A 9,827-nucleotide genomic window follows, 5' to 3' on the forward strand; every position below is an offset into this window, starting at 1 on the left:
CATCGTGCATAGTAAATAGCTTATGAACTCTTCTGCCCTGTCTCCTGCGTGCGCTCCTTCTCCATCCTCTCCAAGATACGGATCAGGATTTTATGCCCACTCCTGTTGAGCATTTTCCTGGAGCCACTGTCTTCTGACCAGTGTGGCTAATGTCGCCATCGACACTAGGCTCCCTGTTTGACTGCGAGGTGTAAGGGAAAGCGCACAGTCTCAGAAATCAGCCAGCGCTGTACATTTTAATCCGTCCTCTGCTTCCGGATGGGTTTGGGCAATAAACCTTTCTGAGCTACCTCCGTAAAATAATAATAATAATACCCCTCTCCTCAGGGTGTGAAAGATAAACGCAGAGATTAGCACCTAGAGGCCTTTAAATTTAGTTTTCTTACTCAAATTTTGACCTCCTGCAACCTATCTTCTACTCTGACATCTGCTGAAACGAGATCTCTCAAACATAACTAATCACCAAAGAGTCGAAGGGTCTGTGCTAATGTTGAGATCCATGTCTAAGAATGAAACGTGTGTGTGTGTGTGTGGTGGGGGGGGAGGGAGGTGCAATTTAGGCCAAACTGCTCGGGTTATGCTCTACTTGCCATCAGCTGGGACAGCTCCAGGACTTGAGTGATCAGAATGCTCTCTCACTCGCAAAACTGGCATTGGATGCTGGCTGTCAGCTCCAACCCCTCCATATGGCTTCTGCAAGTGGCCTGGGCTTCCTCACAACATAGTAGCAGGGTGCCAAGGGAAGTCCTTGGAAGTGACCCAGCTTCTCTTTCACTGCATTGTTTGTAGAAGAAGCCATAAAGGCCTGCTAAATTTCCAGGAGGGGCAATGAACATCACCTCTAGGAGAGGGAGTGGCAAGGTTCTGGAAGAGCATGTGGGACTCAAAATAATGCTGTGGCCATTTTGGGAAAATCCAATCTGCCACAGTCATAATCTCTCATCCTTTGAATCCATCCTTACCTCACTCTACTTTGTGTCAGTAATTTTCATACTTGTCTGATTTCCCATACTACACAGTAAACTTCTAGATGAGGTTGAGTGTTCTTAATTTTTGTGCTGCCTAGAGAAATCTGCAAATGATTGAATTAAATTCAGTGTTGGCATTTCAAAACTGAAATGTCAAATTCATGTGACAAATTTTAGATTGTGAGCTAATTTCATGAAAACAGTACCTTTCCAATAAAGATGCAGTAAATTGAAGATCTAACTGACAGAAGGTAAAGAGTATCCTGTACCTCTCTTTACTGCCCATTTCTAGGATAGTGGCATGTCTCAATAAGAGCCTGGGAATGAGCTTTGACATTCTGGATAATTTTTGTGAATTACTCTTCAGCCTTTCTACCACTGCATGCTAGGCAGGACTTTTCTTTGTCCAACCACGACATGCCACCTAATTTACAGCTATCAGGAATATCACTGTACTTTGACCTTTCACATTGTTTTAGCACATACAAGAACAGTTCTCTGTGTGTAAAATGCTTTGTTTTCTCAAATAGATTGTTACACCATTGAGGACAGAGGGCAACTTATTTTATCTTTTACTTCTATGTATTTCTGAGGTCCACAACAATATCATGTATGGAAGAGGTGTCCAATAAAATATTGATGAAATACCATTCTACTCTTTTAAAGGAACATTTCTTGTTTTCTTTCAAATATGGCTGGCTCTCCATAAACATCAGAGAAGACAAAGCAAAACGACATTAAAGGAAGACAAGTTTAATGAAAGTTTCCTAAAATTGAGTGATTTTGCAATCGGCAGTGGGGAAATGAGTCTGCTTTAGACTTTGTTGTATCATATTTAAATAAAACTTGACAATGAATTACTATTTCTATAGAGCAATTTCAGAGTTGTGTAATAGTATGTAATAAATATTGCAGATTTAAACATTTTGTCCAAATTTCCCCAAAATATGATAGTTTGAGCCTGGATCCTATGAGAAGCTGAAGATGAAAACCAAATATGCAAGAACATCCATGAAAAATGTAGGTGAAGCTTTTGGAAACTTAACACTGAAAAGTCTTATTCTTAATCTGTGAATTCCTTCCATATTTCCTCAATTTTGAAAAAGGGATACGTTTCTATTGTCAGTCAAGGAATAAAGCTTTGAAGAGGAAAAAACATGGGGCAGGAACTACAGGTAAATTGGTTCTGGGGAGGTTTTCATTTTAATAATGAAGTGAGTGAGTTAAAGGGTTTGGATGGGGACGTGACAAGGAGGTGACTGCTAAGGAAGATTACATTTAGAATCAATAGTAACATTTTCCCAAAAGAACAGGAAACAAGGGGATACACTTGGACTAAATCATGGGGACAGATAATTTTTCAACTTAAACAGTAGATGTGTCACTAATGGGTGAGAATCCAATAATATTTGTCAACTTCATGACAGTACCTGAAACACTTCTTCAAATCACCTAGCTCATCAGGGTAGTAGGTGATCCCATTTGATGAAATGATGGGACAAGTGAGAATTTATGAGATTCAAAAGGCTTAAGGAAGGTCTAAAATATTTGTGATTCATAATGAAGCATAGTAGGACACCAAATTTTAAAAGTTGTTGGGTGACTTGTGATACTGTACTAAAACTGGCTGATGTCCTAATCATGTGCTGGGAATGCAGCCACGGGAAGGACAACATTTGGAGTCATGTGGGACTGGAGTCCAGATCATCAGATATGGTGAGCTGTGGAGGGATAGGATAGCTTAGTTTCTTCTATGTGTATGTTAAATTGTGGGTGAAACATCTGTGAAGCTGAGAAGGGGGGCTAATGTGTGGGTGGTGGAGATTCTCCTCTGGTAGGAGCACCAGGGCATGAGGAGTGACAATGTGAACATGCAGTGATGACACAAAGGGTGGCTCATCTGAGAGGGGACACATCCAGGTAATGTCCATCTGGTATCTACATCTTAAGATAAACATGTGAGGGAATTTGAATTTGGAGACAAGAGAGCTAAGTTTACATTCTAGTTCTATCATTGTCTAGCATGAAATTTTGTTATATTAAAAAAACTTTCTGAATATCACATGTCAAATGGGTATCCATCCAATCCATAAACAGCTAGGCTGTTAGAGGATTAAGTAAGAGATGAATGTACATTCCAGTCACAGGGTCTCAACTAAAACCACCGGAATAGCTTTCTTTGTTTGGAACCTCAGAGTCAAAGGGTTATCATCTAACTCCTGCTCATGACACATTATTACTATTTGTTCATGCTCTACATCTGATCGTTAGCATCATTTCATGCAGAACTTTGGATAGGACAAATGCTTTCATAAACATAAACTGTGAAATGAAGTCATAATCCTACTAATAGTCTTCTCCATGAAGATAGATCTATATAAATCAGTGCTGACAATTAGAATTATTTGTTTAATGACACTGTAATAATTGTAATAAATCCAAACATTGACAATGACCACAGTATCAGTATATCAAAATGATGTCTATCTAAATCTAAATCTATAACTATATATAATGATAAAACTTATAAAATACAAATAACCTATCACTTAACTAAAGTATTAATGAAAACTTGGTTGTTTGGCACTTTGTGTATGTAAGAATCAGCAATACTGGTTTCAATTCCAAAATTCACTTATTAATAAAAGTCAAAGAGGCCAAGAAACATCATTTAAAACACTGTATACATTTTTATTTTAAATATATGATACATGATACAAAAAAACCTTTTCCAAAGATTCTCCCATGTGACATATTTAATAGGAAACAATAATTAATAAAATGCCATGCAAATAGCCTAGTAATATAGTTTTATTATCTTTAAGTTCATAGATTTTTTTTTCTGTAAAATTTGTACATATTTCTAGATCTTGATTTACAATTAACACATCAAGAGGTTACAGGAGAAGATATATGGGATCCAGATGCATATTCAGAAGCAGCTGGAAAAAAAAAAGAATTTTATTTTTTGTCTAAAATTTTCATCAACTAAATGTAAGTCGGTAAATAAGAGCCGAGAACTTTGTCAATGTTAATAAGGTTGAAAAATATGTATGTACAAGTATAATACAAAATTGCCAGTAAATATAATTTGCCTATAGTTGCAGATTGAATTAATTATTATTGTGGTTAAGTATCACAGTTTCTGCTTTTCTCATTCTCCATTCACTCACCAGCTCTGTCCTAAGGGACTATAGCAAACACTGGAATTACAAGATGATGATAGAAAAAACAAGAACAAAAAAACAAAACTGATGACAAGTAAATGACTACAACTTGAAAATGTCACCTGTCAAATGACTACTTATGAACTTTAATTGCTTAACTATGTGTTACTAGATGATTCTGGGATCTTTGGGCCTTAAATCACTACCATAAATCTGAGAAGTTGATGAGGCCTTTGGATGCTGAGACTAACTTTAGAGTGCTGTGTGATGGTCCCACAGGGATGGCAGAAGTTTAGAAAATGTAGAGCCAGAGAAAAAGATGCATAGACTTCCTGAGATTTTTTTAAAGCTAAGGAACATGATGAAGTAATGAAGCATACCTATATTTTTCATGATGAATGTTTATGTTTTTGCAGTTTTCAGTAGATGTGTATGTAAGAAACAAATATTTAATGTGTATATTAACCAAAAATAGAAAAAGATGCCACTTGCTATTCACAGTTTATTTAAGAAATTAACAATTAATTTCAATTTAATTCATAAATTTTGGCAACATACCTTCTTCTAGGTCATTTGTTTTCTCCAAACTCCTGCATCTGAAATAAGACAAATATTATTTATGTTTAAGCTAAAGAAGAGACATTATCAAGGAAATGACATATTACTTACAAAATGTGGTCTTTAAATACTATTTTTAGAGACTAGATCTAACTTGAGAATTCTTAAATAAAAAATAATCATGACTGAAATAAAATTCCTACTTATTTAATAGAAAACAGCTAAGTGTAATGCTGTTTAGATTAATATGATAAAATATAATTAATATTGACCTATAGAATATACATCATTTCTGAACAGTGATGTTTTCTCTTATTAATATAATGGTTAAACATTCAAGTAATATTTTACAATGAATGCAAAATTTTATAATTCTTAGCAACACTTTGCTCTTTACAAAAGTTTCATCAGTTTTTTCACTTTAATGGATTTTTCCTTAAACTTAATTTTCCACTCTCCAGTTTAGAAAGTTAGAATTTTAAGATATAGTCTATGCTATTAACCTTACAGCACATAATCTTAAATATATACATGAAGAAAGTGGTACTGTCATAATGTCCTGTGAAAATTCTACTGGCAAAAGATTATGTAAAATATTATGCTATCTGTATTATTATTATTTCTTTATTCATATAGACACAATAATTTCAGAAAATTTTCTTGAAGACAAGAATAAATATAGGTTAAACCCAGTTGTTAACCTTAGTTTCTTTGATTCAAAACTTTAAATCTAAGGCAGTTTGAACCATGGCAATTTGACAGTAAGTTTAATTGCAAAGATGTGGAAACAACCCAAGTGCCCATCAATTCATGAGTGGATTAATAAAATGTGGTATATTTATACCATGGAGTACTACTCAGCTATAAGAAACAATGATGATATAGTACCTCTTGCATTATCCTGGATAGAGCTGGAGCCCATTCTACTAAGTGAAGTATCCCAAGAATGGAAAAATAAGCACCACCTGTACTCACCATCAAATTGGTTTCACTGACCAACACCTAAGTGCACATATAGGAATAACATTTATCAGGCATTGGGCAGGTGGGAAGGGGAGGTGGGATGGGTATATACATACTTCATCAGTGCGATGCGCACCATTTAGGGGATGGGCGCACCTGAAGTTCTGACTTGGAGGGGAGGCAAGGGCAATATACATAACCTAAACATTTGTACCCCCATAATATGCTGAAATAAAAAAAAGATAAGTATATAAAGTGATGGATATGTTAATTTATTTAATCATTTCATAATATATGCACATATTAAAACATCTCATTGTACCCTGTAAATATATACAATTTTAATTTGTCAACTAAATAAAGCTGGAAAAATAATAAACATATAAAAGTAAAAAAAAGACTTTGTAAGTTTACAAACAAACAAAAATCCTCTATATAGTTCCTTAATTGTAACTTTGATTTCTTTTCAGAAATCATTATCAATTTTTTGAAATATCCAATTACTAAATTATGAAATGTGTAAAAATATTTCAAACTATTAATATATTGCAAGTGTCCCCATCTAGAGTATTCTTATTTTACTCTTATATAAAAGGTACTTTCTACTAAATACCAAGAACAAGGTCTCAAATATTCTGCTGAATATAATCAATACTTTGTGGTGATTATGATAAGATGATATCCAATGGCTTTAAAAATTTCAGGTGTGAAGACAAATTTTTTAATTTTTAAAGAAATTCTTGTAAAGACAGGGTCTTGCTAAGTTGCTCAAGCTGTTCTCAAACTCCTGGTCTCAAGCAATCCTCCTGCATTGGCTTCCCAAAGTGTTGGGGTTACAGGTGGGAGCCACTGCATCCAGTCTAACATTTTACTTCCTAGAATCATAGCTAAAAATCTCTAAACCTCTTGGTTTGTAATGCCCTATCCAAAAACTCATCCTTTTCTATCAATTTTGATAGTATATTACACTACCTCTCATAATATTATTTGATTTTTTTTTCTAGTGGAAATAATTAAATTCCTGATAACTCTAGAAAGCACCTTATTTCTATAACCCTAAGAATCTTACAAACAGCAACTGTATGAGAACTCTTTCAAGGCATTCTGCAGTGATTGTGGAGATATGTCTTTGTATCTTGATAGAATAGTGCTTTTTAATCTCTCATTATGTCTAATGTGATTTGGCAAACCAATGCTCCACAAGGAAATCATGAATACCTTGGAAGTACAAGTTCAGTTTAAAAGAAACAATTTTCAATTTATCTAGAAATATTAAAAACAAACACCCATTTCCCCCCCAATAATTATGGGAAAATATTTTCTCAAAAATCTCCCCTTTCATCACATCAGCATTTATACACTCTTTTCTCATGATCCTGTAAAATGTTAAATTACCTGATTTTTCTGGTAAGAACTAATGAGAAAATTTTATATTTGTATCATGCCTAATAAATTTACACAGCATTTAACAGTCTTTTAAATTTGTATCCAGTAGTCTAATTTCATAACTCAAAAGCACTTAGACTCCAATTATCCCTTTTTTTTAAGAAAAATAAAGCAAAACTAAGCTAACAAAATGATGAAAAATATCAGCTATAGCTAGGATCTTATAATTTAAGTTAAAACAATCATTTATTTTCTTTTCTCTTACGCTATTTGGCTGCAATGCTAAGAAACCTTATATTTGGTCTTCTACGATTTATTAGGACATCAAGCTAGGAAAAGAAACAAAGCTGAAGTCTTATTTAACATAAGACTACACTACTTTTCACTGCATTACGAACATGAAAACACCATCAGAACTAATAAGCCAGTGTGCATGGATTGAAATGGATATTTTAAGAGCAATAACACAATGAAAATTAGCTGCTGTTTTTGATTTTTGTTCATACTAATATTTTATGGGTTTTTGTAATTTTTTTTCACACAAGGTCTTGCTATGTTGCCCAGGCTGGAGTGCAGTGTGTATACATAGGCATGATCATAGTGCTTGAACTTCTTGAGCTCAAGTGATTCTTCTGCCTCAGCCTCTCAAATAGCTGGGATTATAGGCATGCGCCATTGTGCACAGCTTTTGTAATTTTCCCCCAGTAGGAAAATGGTCAAACATTAGATAAATAACTTAAACTGGGTCAAACATGGTTGAACTATTTTTTTTTCTTTACCAACTCTATAATTAATATAGCTTGTCATTGTTGGATCCATTTGAAGACCTGCAGAAATGAATTCTTACTGTGATTGAAGTCACAGGTGGGATTGTAAGATTCCTTTTACAGCTTGAGGGGAGATGGGGACCATACGTGACTTTACATGGAATTCTTGGTAGGAAGAATTAACTGATTCTGTTTGGTTGTCTTTGCTATTTAATCATTTAATATCATTGACATCTTAGTCATCAGTCATTCAAGTGGTGGCAAAATAGAGAGACATGAGTCAACTTCAATTTAAAAAATTCAAATAGTTACTTGATTTCACTATTTAAAAATTGTAGTACATTTTCCCAGCAATAGGAACATTTTACAACAATTGAGATAAAAATGCCATAGTTGCTTGATTTCACTATTTAAAAATTATAGTACATTTTCCCAGCAATAGGAACATTTTACAACAATTGAGATAAAAATGCCATAAGTTCCATAGCAATTAAAGATGTATTTGTAGGTAAGAAAATCACAAAACTTTTAACTTAAAAAACAAAATAATCTTTCTTAGTATTACAGGTTTATTTAATTCATAAAAAGTATCTAGCTTGGCTTCCTTTAAATAATAAACATCCCTATGTGGTTAAGTCTTTAGATGCCAATCATTCATTTCTGATTAGGTTTAGAAAACTTGAAATGGTGCAGGAAACCTTTAAAACATGATGAACCACAGACAAACTAAAATCAAGTAGAAAGTAAGGCAGAGCATCTGAAAGTATCTCTTTAATTATTATGTAATAACTAATATTCAATGTCTAAATCTAACTTAAAGGCAGCTTTTAAAGAAATTTAAAGTGGGTTAGCTTAGTTACATTATTGACTCAAGTTAACAAATGGGTATCTATTGAAAATGGACACTCTAGGGACTTAAACTGTAAAATTTCTTTTTTGTTTTTATTAACATGGATAATTATGGCCTTTACTTAATATGCATATGTCAGTTAAACAACTTAGTATTTCACCAAATTAAAAAGAAAAATTATATCAGAAATAGGAAACCCAAAGGAAAAAAATAATACAACTAACCTTAGTCAAGTGGTTTAACCAGGCTTTTATTCGAAGTCTTCTGGGCTTGATGCAGGGATCACTGTTTTTCCTTGGGGTAAATTTTCTGTTGAAACTAAACTTTCCTTAATATTTTCAACACAAGGTGTTGCAGTCAGAGAGGCACTTAAAGATCTGCTCTTCTGTTTCTCTTCGAGCAGTTTAGTCTTAACCTCTACTAGAGTGTCATGAGCTCTGTGAAGATTGCAAAAGACAAATGGTTAGTATTTCATTTTCCCCCTAAATGATTCCCAAGTGGCTTGCATTTTAAAATTTAAAAGTTGCCATAAGAGTAAATACAATTTCCTATCAAATAGTGTTTTAACACTGTAAATGTGTGTCAGAGCATGCCTACTGTTTGGAATTATAGTTTTAAAATCATTCTAAAGAAGGACATATATTCCTAGGGGGATTTCTAACAAGTCATCCAAACAAAGTATGGAGGGGAGGTAAAAGCCTGTCGGTGATATACAGCTTAACAGGTAACACTTTCTGCTTTATAAGGTTCTTGAGGATGTCATTAGAAGTACTTGTATTTAAAGAGTAACTATGTGAGATGATGGATATATTAATCTGCTTGATTGTAATAATCATTTCCTTATGTGTACATGTGTCATGGTGTACTCCTAAAACACATACAATAAAAACATAAAACTAAAAAAATGCTAGAAATACTTTGACTTAGTAAACCAGTTTGGAGATTTAGAAAACCATCCCTCAAAGATCATTTCAAGCACTTGTTTTCACCACCACCCTGGCATGTTTCGCCCATTATCTGGGAAAAATTAAGTTTTTGGCACTGGGGAATAATTCAGGGCACCAACTTCTAGGAGAGAAAGAGATAGCTGAGTTGGTGATCAAAAAGAACTAAAGTAGCTCCAAAAAATTAGCTGCTATCATTGTTGCCAAGGCGCCAGAAGTGGAGC

Source organism: Microcebus murinus, chromosome 25, assembly GCF_040939455.1.
Source record: "Microcebus murinus isolate Inina chromosome 25, M.murinus_Inina_mat1.0, whole genome shotgun sequence".
Taxonomy (NCBI): Eukaryota; Metazoa; Chordata; class Mammalia; order Primates; family Cheirogaleidae; genus Microcebus; species Microcebus murinus.